Source organism: Pollicipes pollicipes, unplaced genomic scaffold (assembly GCF_011947565.3).
Source record: "Pollicipes pollicipes isolate AB1234 unplaced genomic scaffold, Ppol_2.1 Scaffold_2555;HRSCAF=2994_pilon_pilon_pilon, whole genome shotgun sequence".
Classification (NCBI taxonomy): domain Eukaryota; kingdom Metazoa; phylum Arthropoda; class Thecostraca; order Pollicipedomorpha; family Pollicipedidae; genus Pollicipes; species Pollicipes pollicipes.
The window spans coordinates 11,492,476-11,504,955 of record NW_023596136.1 but is presented as its reverse complement, the minus strand read 5'-3'; the positions used below and the strand labels follow the sequence as shown (position 1 = coordinate 11,504,955).

General features: G+C 45.2%; 1 long non-coding RNA gene across 1 annotated transcript; it reads right to left on the bottom strand.

Moving 5' to 3' along the window:
* Positions 1–11,151: 11,151 nt before the first annotated feature.
* On the bottom strand, positions 11,152–12,270 carry LOC119112859 (uncharacterized). Its single transcript, XR_005095795.1, has 2 exons — positions 12,002–12,270; positions 11,152–11,425 (listed from the first exon to the last, which is right to left on the bottom strand). It is a non-coding gene; the product is annotated as an uncharacterized LOC119112859 (long non-coding RNA).
* Between the last annotated feature and the right edge of the window lie 210 nt (positions 12,271–12,480).

Here is a 12,480-nt window from a genome sequence, read left to right as displayed (position 1 = left end):
TGTCGGGACATGCGAATGGGTCTGTGCGACTAAATGGGACAAGAAATTCTGAAAACCTCTTGGGCGAGCAGAATTTGCCTCTCCGTATACCAACGTAAACTTCGCAACTCGCAGGGAAAAAGATTTAAACGGCCGGCACATAACGGCTTGTCATCACTTGATACCTGCCCATTAACACTGCATGCCGCTGCAATGAAGTTACGTTCTTGCACATAAATTGCTGTGTCATGGCATGCCTATATTGCGTTGTTTGATGACTTCAAACGGTTCCAAACCGCAACGCATTGTTTATTAGCGAAAGCATTATTTGTAATTCTAAACACCAATGTAGCATTCACTTGCCGCATTCATTGTTTTGTTCAGGCGCTCTTGACGATTGGCAGTGCTCTACCTGCACCTGATCTTTGCTTTACCTGCTGTTAAGTGCAGTGTAGTCTGCTGTTAAGTTACGCTTCTATGCAAGATCTAGTTCTTTTAAGGCTGTCACCGGCTTCTGTGCGCTGGCTTGATGATTGCCAGATGTGGACACGCTGCAGGCAATAAATGTGATAAATGCTGCGTATGCGTGCGTGATTGGGGTCATATGCAACGATAAACGAGATAACAGCATATGCTGTCTTTTGTCAATGCAGCAGCATTATTTTATTTATTTTGTGTTCTCAAACTACGCTGTTCATTTCCCGTCTAAATCAGTAACAAATACATAATGGCCGAAACAGTCTTATCACAGGCGACAATTTGTTGATCAAATTTTCAGTCTCGCGAAGTGTTCATTAGTCAGGGCTCGGACCCATGAGCGTCAAATGGCATTGATGCCAATGACAAGGCGTAACAGAGTGGACGCAGAGTGGAACAATCTAAGTTTCAGCATATGAACTAATGCTAATTTGGCCAGCCCTTAAGTAGAAATTAAAAGATTGCATAATATTGCCTGCATGGGCATGGGATGGTATTCAATAGGACTTAAAGAAAGGTTGCACTCTAAAGAACCCTTTGATAAATTTGTTAAAATACCCGAGACCTTGGTGCATTTTTCGGTACAATTTACAACGAATGCTAGATCCCAGATCATGCTGAAAGTTTCAAAACTTTCATCGGAGCATCTAGGCTCCAGTTCTCAGAAGTCTAGCTTCAGGATCCACATCGTGAATCCACCAGCATGCCTGCTATAATAATCGTGAGACAGCTTCGCACTTTCAAAAGACTTCACGACAGTTAGTTGATCATCTCAGCTCTGCTACCATGGCTTTCATCGCATTACATTGTACGAGGTAACACCTGATGGCATATGCATGATGATGTGCTGCAAGAGGAGATTCCGAGAAAGGATGATGGTAGCGAACTTGGCGTGAGGCTTTGCAGGGATTGAAGTCATTGGCGGCAAATGAGTGACCCTGCGTCCCGCAGTTTTCGGGAAAGTTTCGTTGTTATGTCGTTTGGGAAACAGATCGACTTCAATGCAGTTCGTCCAATGTTTGTGTATCATTGCACATGACCCAAGCAATTAACCCGACGAACGACTCCAAAAAATCACACTGCACCAAACAACTCTGCCTGTGCTCTACTTACCATCTCAACAGAGAGTGGTAGAGCAGGTAGAACATTACCACCACCTTTCCCTCATGCTGGCACACCTGACTCGCATAACACGGCCGCGCTGCGCGCACTGAGGACGCACCCGCCGCACCTCTCACACCCGGACCCTGCCCAGCAACTGCAGCCCATCCGAACCACAGGGATTTAGTTGCAGGTGCGCGCGACAGGTGGCAGCACGCTAAGGCTAGCATGAACTGGACGGCCCAGAAACGCTGTGCCTGGACGGCTATTGGTGGCCTCGATAAGAAATGAGGTTTACGGCTGGGTCTAAAACTCTGGGGGAATGCAAGATTTGCGTTTGAACACCATGTTACATTTCGTGGTGCGCATAAGGTAGGGTATTAAGACTCCATCTGATATTTATCCCGTGCCTCACATGCCCAAAATGCAAAAGAAGTTAAACAGTATGTTTCCAGAAACTACTTCAATCCCGCCTACAATTTTCCACATTTCCATCGTAGTTTACATTTTCCTCATGTCCTTGCACTGGAAACCATCGTGCGCTTATAGCACATGGGGCTTTACACAGTGGCCAAGACAGCACGAGGCCAGGCTTTCCTTTACCGCCAGTTCATGCGTCCCAATGAGTGGGTATAATTGGTAAGAGACATGCCCCTTGCGCGGCAGCGCCTGAGGTCTAAATAATGAACGTCTGAATTGCGCTGTCTGTTCATTCCTGTTCAGTGCTTATGAGTATGTCTTGCGACCACTTCATATTGACAAAACATATATCACAGAGTAGAGGAACAAAAACGTGTCGTAGTGCATAGTCAGAGAGCCCCAAGGAGCTCCTCCCCCCCTCGTGAGGCAGTGTACGCTCGGTTAACTTACAGCGTCAGGGTGCTAACAACTCTCACCCCACCTTCTCTATAAGGTGCCCTGATTGCCTGGGTTTCACTTCAACCAGCGGTTATGAGGAGGGTTCTCTGAAGATTGGGATTTCCCACACAGTGCAAGAAATCTCTGACAGCTCTGTCGAGGTCATGTCGGGCCCTGTGATGCCACGAGTCAAGAGACCACGGGGCCTGACCCATTGGCTGATCCATACCTCTACCTATGGGACGTCAGCTGGCTAATCCAGGTAATTTTTGAGTCACGGCATCGCAATGGATGAATCGTGGATCGCTCTCGAGACGGTAGAAACATGAGGATTTGCCGCCAACAAAAAAGTTTAGACCGTGCAAATCTGTCGGACAGGGCTCCTACGCCCTTTTTCTGGAATCAGGATGGCGTTATCCAAGCCCCTCTAGCTCCGAATGGTTTCACCGTCACTATCAAGAAGTACAAGGGTCTGATCTTGGAGAAGCTGCTAAATGCGCTCCAGCGAAAGCTGCCTAAGCTAACAAACAGAAACTTTCTGCTTTACCAGGACAATTTTCCACCTCACAAGACATGTGCTGTGATGGATTTCCTGCTCAAAGAGCAAATCGACGCCATCCTGCACATCCTCCTCTCGAGACCTTATCCCGTCTGACCTCTTGCTGTTTGGAAATATGAAGGACTGCCTCTGCGGACGTGCTTACCCATTCAGAACAGCGCTCAGAACGCCGTTTCCCGCGGGACGAATATATCCCGAAGGATGAGTTCCTGTAGAGGTATCGTAGTTGGGCAAAACGGTATGAGTGATGTCTGGAGGAAGAGGAATACCGTGTTTGTAAGCGAGGGAAATTTCAGCTCCCCGAATGAACAAATCCATGTTTTTAGAGCAAAGCGAAGCAAATGTCTATGTCAGGTCTCACCTGTGCTAACGTGCGGAGCTCTGTATCTGCCGCTAAAGGCCTAGAAGCTCGAACTTAAATAGAATTTGAGGCTCCTAGCCTCCATCGAGCAGCTCTATCAACCCGCCAAGCAACATTTCCCTTCCGCGCTGCACCATGAGATATGCAGGAAGCGGCATTGACTTAGCTTCCCTAAGCGGGATTCTCCAGATGACGCGCGAGAAGTAGCATCTGAGTTTTTTTGGCAAGGTTGTCGGCGCACATGAGAAACAAGTGTCTTGTGTGGCGCAACGTGAGATTCACTGCCCAGTGCCCGGATGCAGTATTTCGCAGCGCATTTTGTCCGACGTAGTTTCTGCATTCCAGCTGTTTCTGTTATTCTGCTACTGAGCTCATAATGAGGCGTCAGTCCGCGCATATGTACGAATGTGTATGTGCCCCTTCTGTGAAACAATGTAGCGGCTCGCCAGCAAATGAAGGAGACGAGGTGCGGAGCCAATTTTGGCGCCTGACCGGTCTGATGCAAAATTGTTCTCGATGATAGCTTTAGGTGCGTGTGTCGAACGTAACGCACATTAGGCATGACTGTCTTTCTAGGTCCCGTTGGCGACTGGTCGGCGACCTGTAGCACGTGCCTTTGAAGATGAGGATTTCGAGTAATCGCTGAAATAACATCTGAGCTAAAATAAAATAGGAAGTATCCTACGGCACAATCCGTAGACAGCTGTATGGGATGCGTTGAAGGAAGATGAAAGCTAGTTTTCATAGTTTAGGTTGTCAACGTACGCCCATCTCAGCACGCTATATATGAGCGCACTATATGCGACTCCACTAGAGCGCTTGCCTTGGCAAGAAGACACCGGCTGCTGCCAAAATCGCTCCCATGGCACCAGTTCGCAACGAAATTATGTTTAGGTGGGGTTCAGTTTTTTATTACCCTCAGAATATTGCTGAGGCACTGCCTGTTTTTTCTAAGAAACCCCTTAACACTTTAAATGTGCATGATTTGGATACGGTGCACTCGTATGATACTTTGAGACTCGCCCATAGACGTCTCGAAAGTCGTCATTTCCTGGGAAGCCCGGAGTGTTAGAGACAAGAGAAAAGCAGTTTCATCACGGGCAGATTAAAAATGTTCGCTAGTATAAATGCTCTCTGTGTGCGGAAGATATTATCCTAGCGTGCATCATGAGTCTGCGGTTTTAAGTCGTGGTGTGGAATTTTGTCAGCTCCTCGCGGCAAGCTGATATGTGACATTGAAATCGGACGCATTCTATTGCAGTTTGACTGACGGCGAAACTGCTATGTTTAGTCTATTACTTATCATCATATTCTGGAATACATACAGCTGGAGGTGAGAAGTGCATCACTGCGGAAGAGAACGCAGTTGATTTGAAGTCAAAATGCTGCTGACCAATGCACCTGACGCAAACGATGCTATTCCATAAGCCCGAAAAAGCTTTGGTGACCAAATGTACACAAAATATTCGTTATTTTGAACAACGTGCTCCAGACATAATGAACCCTTCTTCCTCGCGTGCATGCTGACATATATGCATTGCATTCAAATGTGGATTGGCGCCCGACACTTCCGTGCGAGTAGTGAACCCCGCTATGACAATGCGTTTGTATGATACAGAGTAGTAGGGGAGAGTAGGGAAGCTGCATAAACTTTTACTATCAACGCTTTCCTACTTTAAAGGGGAGTGTTCCACATTTGCATGGGATTTTGGACTGAAATAGTCATCTTGCAGATCATTTGGTGCAGTTCACAGCCCTGTCCTTCTTAAAACTTCAGCCCCTCTACTTTCTGAGTTACATGCCTACGAAGACGTGCGGCCTATTTCGGTAAGACCATTCCAGGGTCATCCAGGCATCCATGACGTCAAAAAATGTCATTCAAATTTTGTTATTCCCTAAGTCATGCGGCGATCAGGGTCAATAAAGATATAATTGTTGAGGCGTTCGCATCTGACGTTTGTGAGCACGATTTCTGGATATAACGGACGTCAATTGACCCTCAGTAAATGTTGTGCAAGGCACGATGGAGTAATCAAACAATCACGTACTGAGGATTATATCTACGAAACAAAGAAACTGTGTTGCGTAGGGCGGTCTTCTCCATTTGAAAGTATATCAATAGTTATAAGTAGGATTATTTCATCACATCTGAGGCTTTTTCAATATCTAAGAATGTCGAACACTGCCTTTAACTAATAAGGATGGTATTAAGATGCGTACGTCTGCAGATAGCTATAACTTTCAGGCTACGTGAAGCAATACAATTTTGTAGAGCGCGACTTCGTTCTTTTGATAATTGACCCTTGAATAAAACCCTTTCGAATGAAACAACCTGGCCCAGGTCTGGGTAAGTTGCATCACGTGGTGGGGGAAGCTGTATTGCATTGTATAGAAAAGGTTACATCGAAAGGAGGCTGTATAGGTTACGATACGTCCATAAATGATGCTCTCTGCTGCTGTTTCGTCATTCCTCATGATTACGACATGGTGGATGTTCACCCTTTCCAATCGGTCAGCGTTTGCTTTACAAATATGGCCACCCCGGTTTTGGTTGGTCAGGTAGGAATCATGGATCTCTATGTGTAGTGCAAATGCTGAATTGTTGCCTGCATCACAATAAATCATGGCAGTCATGTAGGGCGATCATTACCAGTAAAGCAGTGGGTGATGTCATTGTCGGTGCATGTTATAACTCATCCATCATGTCCCTTGTATAGATGATACAACATGCACCCCCCGGCATCTGGGAAGAGTGTTCTCGCAACCCCTAAATCCCTGACCAGTGGGCTTCAAACATTTCAAAGCATATGCGGCACACGCACTTCTCATCATTCAGTCGGGCATACAGGTAAGTCTGGGGATAAGACCTTAAGCACACATCTCCACCGATCGCTAGATATCCCAACGATATTCAATAACCATGTTTGTCGCGCTCACACCGAGTTTCGTGCATGTATTCTGCCGGGAGAAGACTTAGCGATACAGGAGGCTGCCGTGCGTCAGTCGAGTGACTTAAGACCGACATCTGTCGCATAAATTTAGAGTAAATCGCCCGGATACGATTTGGACTGATGCAGCTCGACCCACGCTCCACGACATGGGCCTTAACCTACGTATCGTGCATTGCCCGTCACATACGCCTGCCCACTCGCTGCGCTGTAATTTTGTTGAAACCTATTCGCAAAAAACGCGCAGCTATTTGTAGAGCGAGATACCACAACAATGCTTGCTTCATGCAGGCTTTTCATAGAAGGGGTTGGCATTTTGTTCAGTGCCCACCAAAAAGCAACTGTATTCGACTTTGTCGCGGTAGGGAACTTGTGTTGCTAAATGCAGCCAGTTTCGATACCATATTTTGCTATAAATACATGTGCCTGATTCGCAGGCACTTGCGAAAATTACGCATTCCCAAAGGCCGTCAAATGGTGCCAAAGCGCTTTCCCGAAGTTATTCGCGACACGTTTTTTTACGCCAACCCCGTTTTGCATTCAACCCCGCCTAGTTCTACACGTACAACAGCTGACAGCTCAATGAGTGCCATCCGGGAGAGGATGACGACCGGGACTGCAGCGCTGATTTGCACGCCAGCTTGACTGCAAGCCTGCCTGGTGTGCATACGGCTGGTATGGCTTCACACGCCAGTAGTCCCATCCTTACTGCGCTGGAAATAATCACACTCAGATAGCTGGATGACGGTTGCCACCATCAGACCATATATTACATGGTCATATAGCAGTGAATTCAGTGCGCTATTCTTGATCATCTGCGCACAATGTGAATAACTGTAGCCCAGGTGTTAGGCGTCATTTTAACACGCGCTCGGGTAGGGGGTCAAATCGACCCTCCTTCGAAGATTTTCCGGAACGGTTTCCGAACGGCGGGAAGTAGCCGCGCCAAATTTTGCATAGCTGTAGACAATTGAAAAGCGAATCGTCTGGCATAAAACATTTAAATGTACCTTGGAAGGTAGCTGACCTATGACAGGCAAAATTCAGGACAATATTTCAAAAAAGGCACTTTCTAGGGAATCGTTCAAACTCATTCAACAACGGAGTGTTAGACGAAGCCATACATCTCTGAGATACTTGCTAAGACAGCACAACAATTGAATGACCAAATTGCATTGACCTAGGGTCATGTATGAAAGTCAGGTCAAGGTCTAAACCAGCACAGGAACCCCATTAAGCGTCTTCTATGGGCTTCTTTAAGGTCAGAATAGGTCACTGACCTAAAATGACCCAGGTCAACATTTGCGTTAGGAACATATGGCCTTGCGCAATCTTTGTCGCTTATTCAAATGCAAAACTCAAAGCAGTCTCATATGATTCGGTCACCATGACTTTTAAAAGGCCAAACAAGGTAACTGACTGAGTGAGCATGTGACCATCTGCTTACAACAGTTATCTACGTTCTAGGGGCACTTTGGAGACCAACTTGGAGTTTGACATTGTTTGACCTTATTTGACCCGAAGGTCATAACCTAGAAACCTTAAACTTTGACGTAAGTGAGTTCACGTACAGGTCAGCACATCCGATGAATTTGGTGTCCCCAGCTCTCTCAGTTAGTGAGATCTCAGTTGGGGTCAAATTGACCCCCAGCCGAGTTAATGTTAACCTGGTCGCGTGCTATCAATATTATTATTATTAGTAGAAGAAGTAGTAGCATCAGTATTAGTACATTAGCCGCATAGTAAATCACTCATTTGAAAGTATCAAAAGGGATACACGCACTTCATATCATTGCAAGTTTGTTAGCCTTGTTTATAGCCCCAGCTGCATGCATGTTTAAATACTTTAAGCTACCTCTGTGCGGTCCGCTGAGTTGAACCGTTATATCTTAGCTATAAGATAGTTGTATAAGAGTGTTGTTTGAGAACTCCGCGCAGGTGCATTCAATGAGCCAGTTGTGTGCTTCCTCTGGTTTTCTTATTGCTGTTGTCTCTTTATCATTCTCACTAAAAAGTAACTCGCCGATGTTTGGTATCTATTGGTTGGCCTGATGTTTCGGAATTACATATTTCATTTTCGGAGGTACACATATGCAATATACAAGCGACGAACATCTGAGAACATGCTCCAGCTTGGTATAACTAGCTGGGTATAACATTAGGTATAACAAAGCTAAGTTTCATCATCAAACTGTACAGAATCTCAATTCGTGGTGGAAATTGTTGTGAGCATGAGAATTCAGGGGGCAAAACATGTACCGAATGGAAAGATATACCATCTACACTAATGGCAGCAACCGTCCGTAAGTAAAGTGAATAATGACCGGGGGGTTGGTTGGTTTGTTCAGCTCCGGTGACGCTGTTTGATCGTGACCGCCTCCAGAACATCAAGCTTCCACCCGTTTGATGATCTATGATGCTGGTGTTTCTGAGGATGTCGTCTCGGGTTTTGTGCCGGCCTTGTTCTTTTCTCGTGCGCTCTTTTGGCGCACCGTCAGGTAAATACATCGTCGACCGCCTTGGACGTGTGGTGACAGTGACACCAACCTAGTTTGATTGCTTTAGCAGTCTACAACTTCATGTGCCACAGCGAAGATGGCAAGCCTACGTTGGCTCATTTCAAGAGTCAGATGTGACCGTGAGGCTATTTTTCATGATGAGTTGGGTGGCCTCTCTATTTTTATAGTGGATGGTGAGCGTTATCTTGCCGCCCTGGCTGGCTGGCTTGACGTTGTCAGCTACTATGTCGTTCAGGATACGCTCGCATGTCCTATGACTCTGAGACGGTTGCTTCTGACAGCGATTATTGATTTGATTCGATCGATGTTTGATGGCATCAGTTTTTGTCTGATATCGTGACATAGAGCTGCTGATCTTATGATCGATGGCACTGTTGAAGAAGCCGTCATTAAGAAGGACTTGTTTGATGCGATGCAGTTTAGAGTGTGGTTGCGTCCAATCAGAGCACAATTTGAAGGCTTTTCGGAGATTGGTGGTGCACCTTTCGTGCAGGAGATGACAAACTCTACCGACAAAAGAATGTAATGGCCATGAGGTATCCAATGGGAACACTTTCTGCAACGCCAGCATGTGCCATGTGGGAAACAAAGTCCTTCGAAATGCATCCCTCTGTCCCACACTTTACCCACGATATGTCCACGACATTTTTGTACTCGTCAGTGACAAAAGCGAACTGATTGAATTAAAGCAAAACAATGCGGCGGAACAAGTTTCAGTTCTCCGGTTCACCTACGAACTGAGGGTCACTAACTGCATCCCGAGTTTAAGCATAGACATCACTGTTGACCAAAAACGACTCGTGACAACAGTGCACAAACAGCCAGCGGATGCTGGACCATGCCTCAGTGCCACAAGCGAGTGCCAAATAGTTGCAAAACCAGTGCAGTGCTCTCCTACCTCCGAAGATCCTTCAAACTCTGCCCTGATTAGACGCAACTACACGGTGAACTGCATCGCATCAAACGAGTCTTTCTAAATGATGGCTACTCCAACAGTGCCATCGACCATGAGATCAGCAGCTCTATGTCACGATATCAGACAAAAACGAATGTCATCAAACATCAACCAAATTAAATCAGTAATTTCTGTTAGAAGCAAGTGTCTCAGAGTCATAGGACATACGAGCGTATCCTGAACGACATAGTAGCTGACAACGCCAAGCCAGTCAGCTAGGGCGGCAAGATAACGCTCACCATCCACTATAAAAATAGAGAGGCCACCCAACTCATCATGAAAAATAGCCTCACGGTCACATCTGACTCTTGAAACGAGCCAACGTAGCTTGCCATCTTCTCTGTGGCACATGAAGTTGTAGACTGCTAAAGCAATCAAACTAGGTTGGTGTCGCTGTCACCACACGTCCAAGGCGGTCGACGATGTATTTACCTGACGGTGTGCCAAAAGAGCGCACGAGAAAAGAACAAGACCGGCACAAAACCCGAGACGACATCCTCAGAAACACCAGCATCATAGATCATCAAACGGGTGGAAGCTTGATGTTCTGGAGGCGGTCACGATCAAAACAGCGTCACCGGAGCTGAACAAACCAACCAACCCCCCGGTCATTATTCACTTTACTTACGGACGGTTGCTGCCATTAGTGTAGATGGTATATCTTTCCACTCGGTACATGTTTTGCCCCCTGAATTCTCATGCTCACAAAAATGTTCACCACCTGTTTGAGATTCTGTACAGTTTGGCGATCAAGCTAACTTTGTCATACTTAGCTTTAATACCCAACTAGTTATACTAAACTGCAACATGCAATCATATGTTCGTCGCTTGTATGTTATGTGTGTGTGTGTATTTGAAAATGCAACATGTGATTCTGAAACGTTGGGCCAACCAATAGATGCTAAACATAGGCGAGTCACTTTTTAGTCTGAATGATAATCTTTTGGAATAAACAATCGTAATAAGAAAAGAAGAGGAAGTTCAGAAATAGCTTATTAAACGCACCTACGAAGAGGTCTTTAACAACACCTGTGTGGAATATATATATATATATATATATATATATATATATATACATATATATATATATATATATGTATATGTATATATATGTATATATATATATATATGTGTATATATATACATGCATAGCTTCTATCACTATGTACGTAGCTGCTTGCCACCATATAGCTATATATAGCTCGTCACCCTTGGAACAAATATATGCATTAAGCAAGCCTCTTGCGTTGGTGCATCTGCCTTCCAACCAGCGTTTCAAAGTTCGTTCATGAATGTTAGATGTTCTGCTTGCTTTTTCCTCTTCACTGTTCATGTTCATTGATTTTGATCACATTGTATCGCATGCAAGTTAACGCTTTGATGTGAAAACACAATTTTTACTTACGAAGCATGTATACGAGTAATAACAATGACTGAATTAACACGTGGGTATGACAAAGGCATTGTGACAAACAGTCAGAGGCATTTTACGTGATGTAAAAACGGGGCAAAGTTGCTGCTGAACTTAGTAATCTGACTCACAACAGGAACAACTACACGAATCAGACCCCATGTCTCCTGCTGGATGATTGTCCTTTCTTGCGTCTTCCACGTGCTCAACAAAGTCATCTTCATAAAAACGTACCGTTGGCTTATGTTCAGAACGCCCTGGAATGTAAACACGATTAATTAGGACTTGTACTCAATGGAGACATGAAATCTATGGCAGGTTATAGGTAATGTCAACTTGGTGGATATTTCTAGCTTAAATGTCATTCGATGTTCCCAAAAAACAGAGAGCCGATTGTTTCGCTCCACCCTGAATGCATATGGAGTTGCTTCAATTAGAATATAGATCAACGAACATTTGAACGATGATATTTCTCCCACGAAGGCGCTGCTTAGGTGATAGGCACCAGGGCAGCAGCTCTTATCCCCCCCACCCCACCCCCCACCCCCACCCCCACCTCAACCTTCCCTAATGTGCGCTAACGGATCGCGGGCATGCCCATGTGTATTAGCCGCTAGGACTATTACCATGCAACTTGTCGTGGACTGTCGGACTTTGTGTAATAAAAAATACGTCCAAAGCAACGAAGATATTGAACTTCGCTTGCCGTCTGGCAAAAGCATTAAACAGGAGTGCTGTGCTGCTATGCTGCTTGGATTGCATATCAGCTATCGGCACCAGCATCAGCAGAAGAAGAAACTAAAACACAGGGAATACCAAATGAAAATTCTTACTTCGTAGTATATCATCGATCAGCGTTTGTATAGACAGGATCATGAGGGTGACCGAAAGAAGTCGGTCAAATTCCTTCTCTTCAGACGACATCTCAATATTTGCATCCATATATCACAAATAACATGCACAAGTATTTATGTAAAAGGAGAAATATATGGCGGAGAGGATGTTTGCAACAGCTATGTAAAATACTCCAGTTATTGTAAACCATATACGTACTGAGAATTTACCAGACTGCTTCACTAGAAAGAAATATCCGATTGACCGATTTAAGCCAAGATCAACGACAAATATGAGTAGAAATTAAGCGACTGCACGTTGCATTTAAGGAAGCTGCTGCCACGGAGAATTTAGCTTTCATGTTGAGCTGGAAGTTCTTCTGGAAATTTGGTCAACATTCGACCTCTTCTATCGGGAGAGGTACGTTAAGTGCACTACAAGCCAGCATTGGTCATATCGATAACACAGCCTTGGCGTC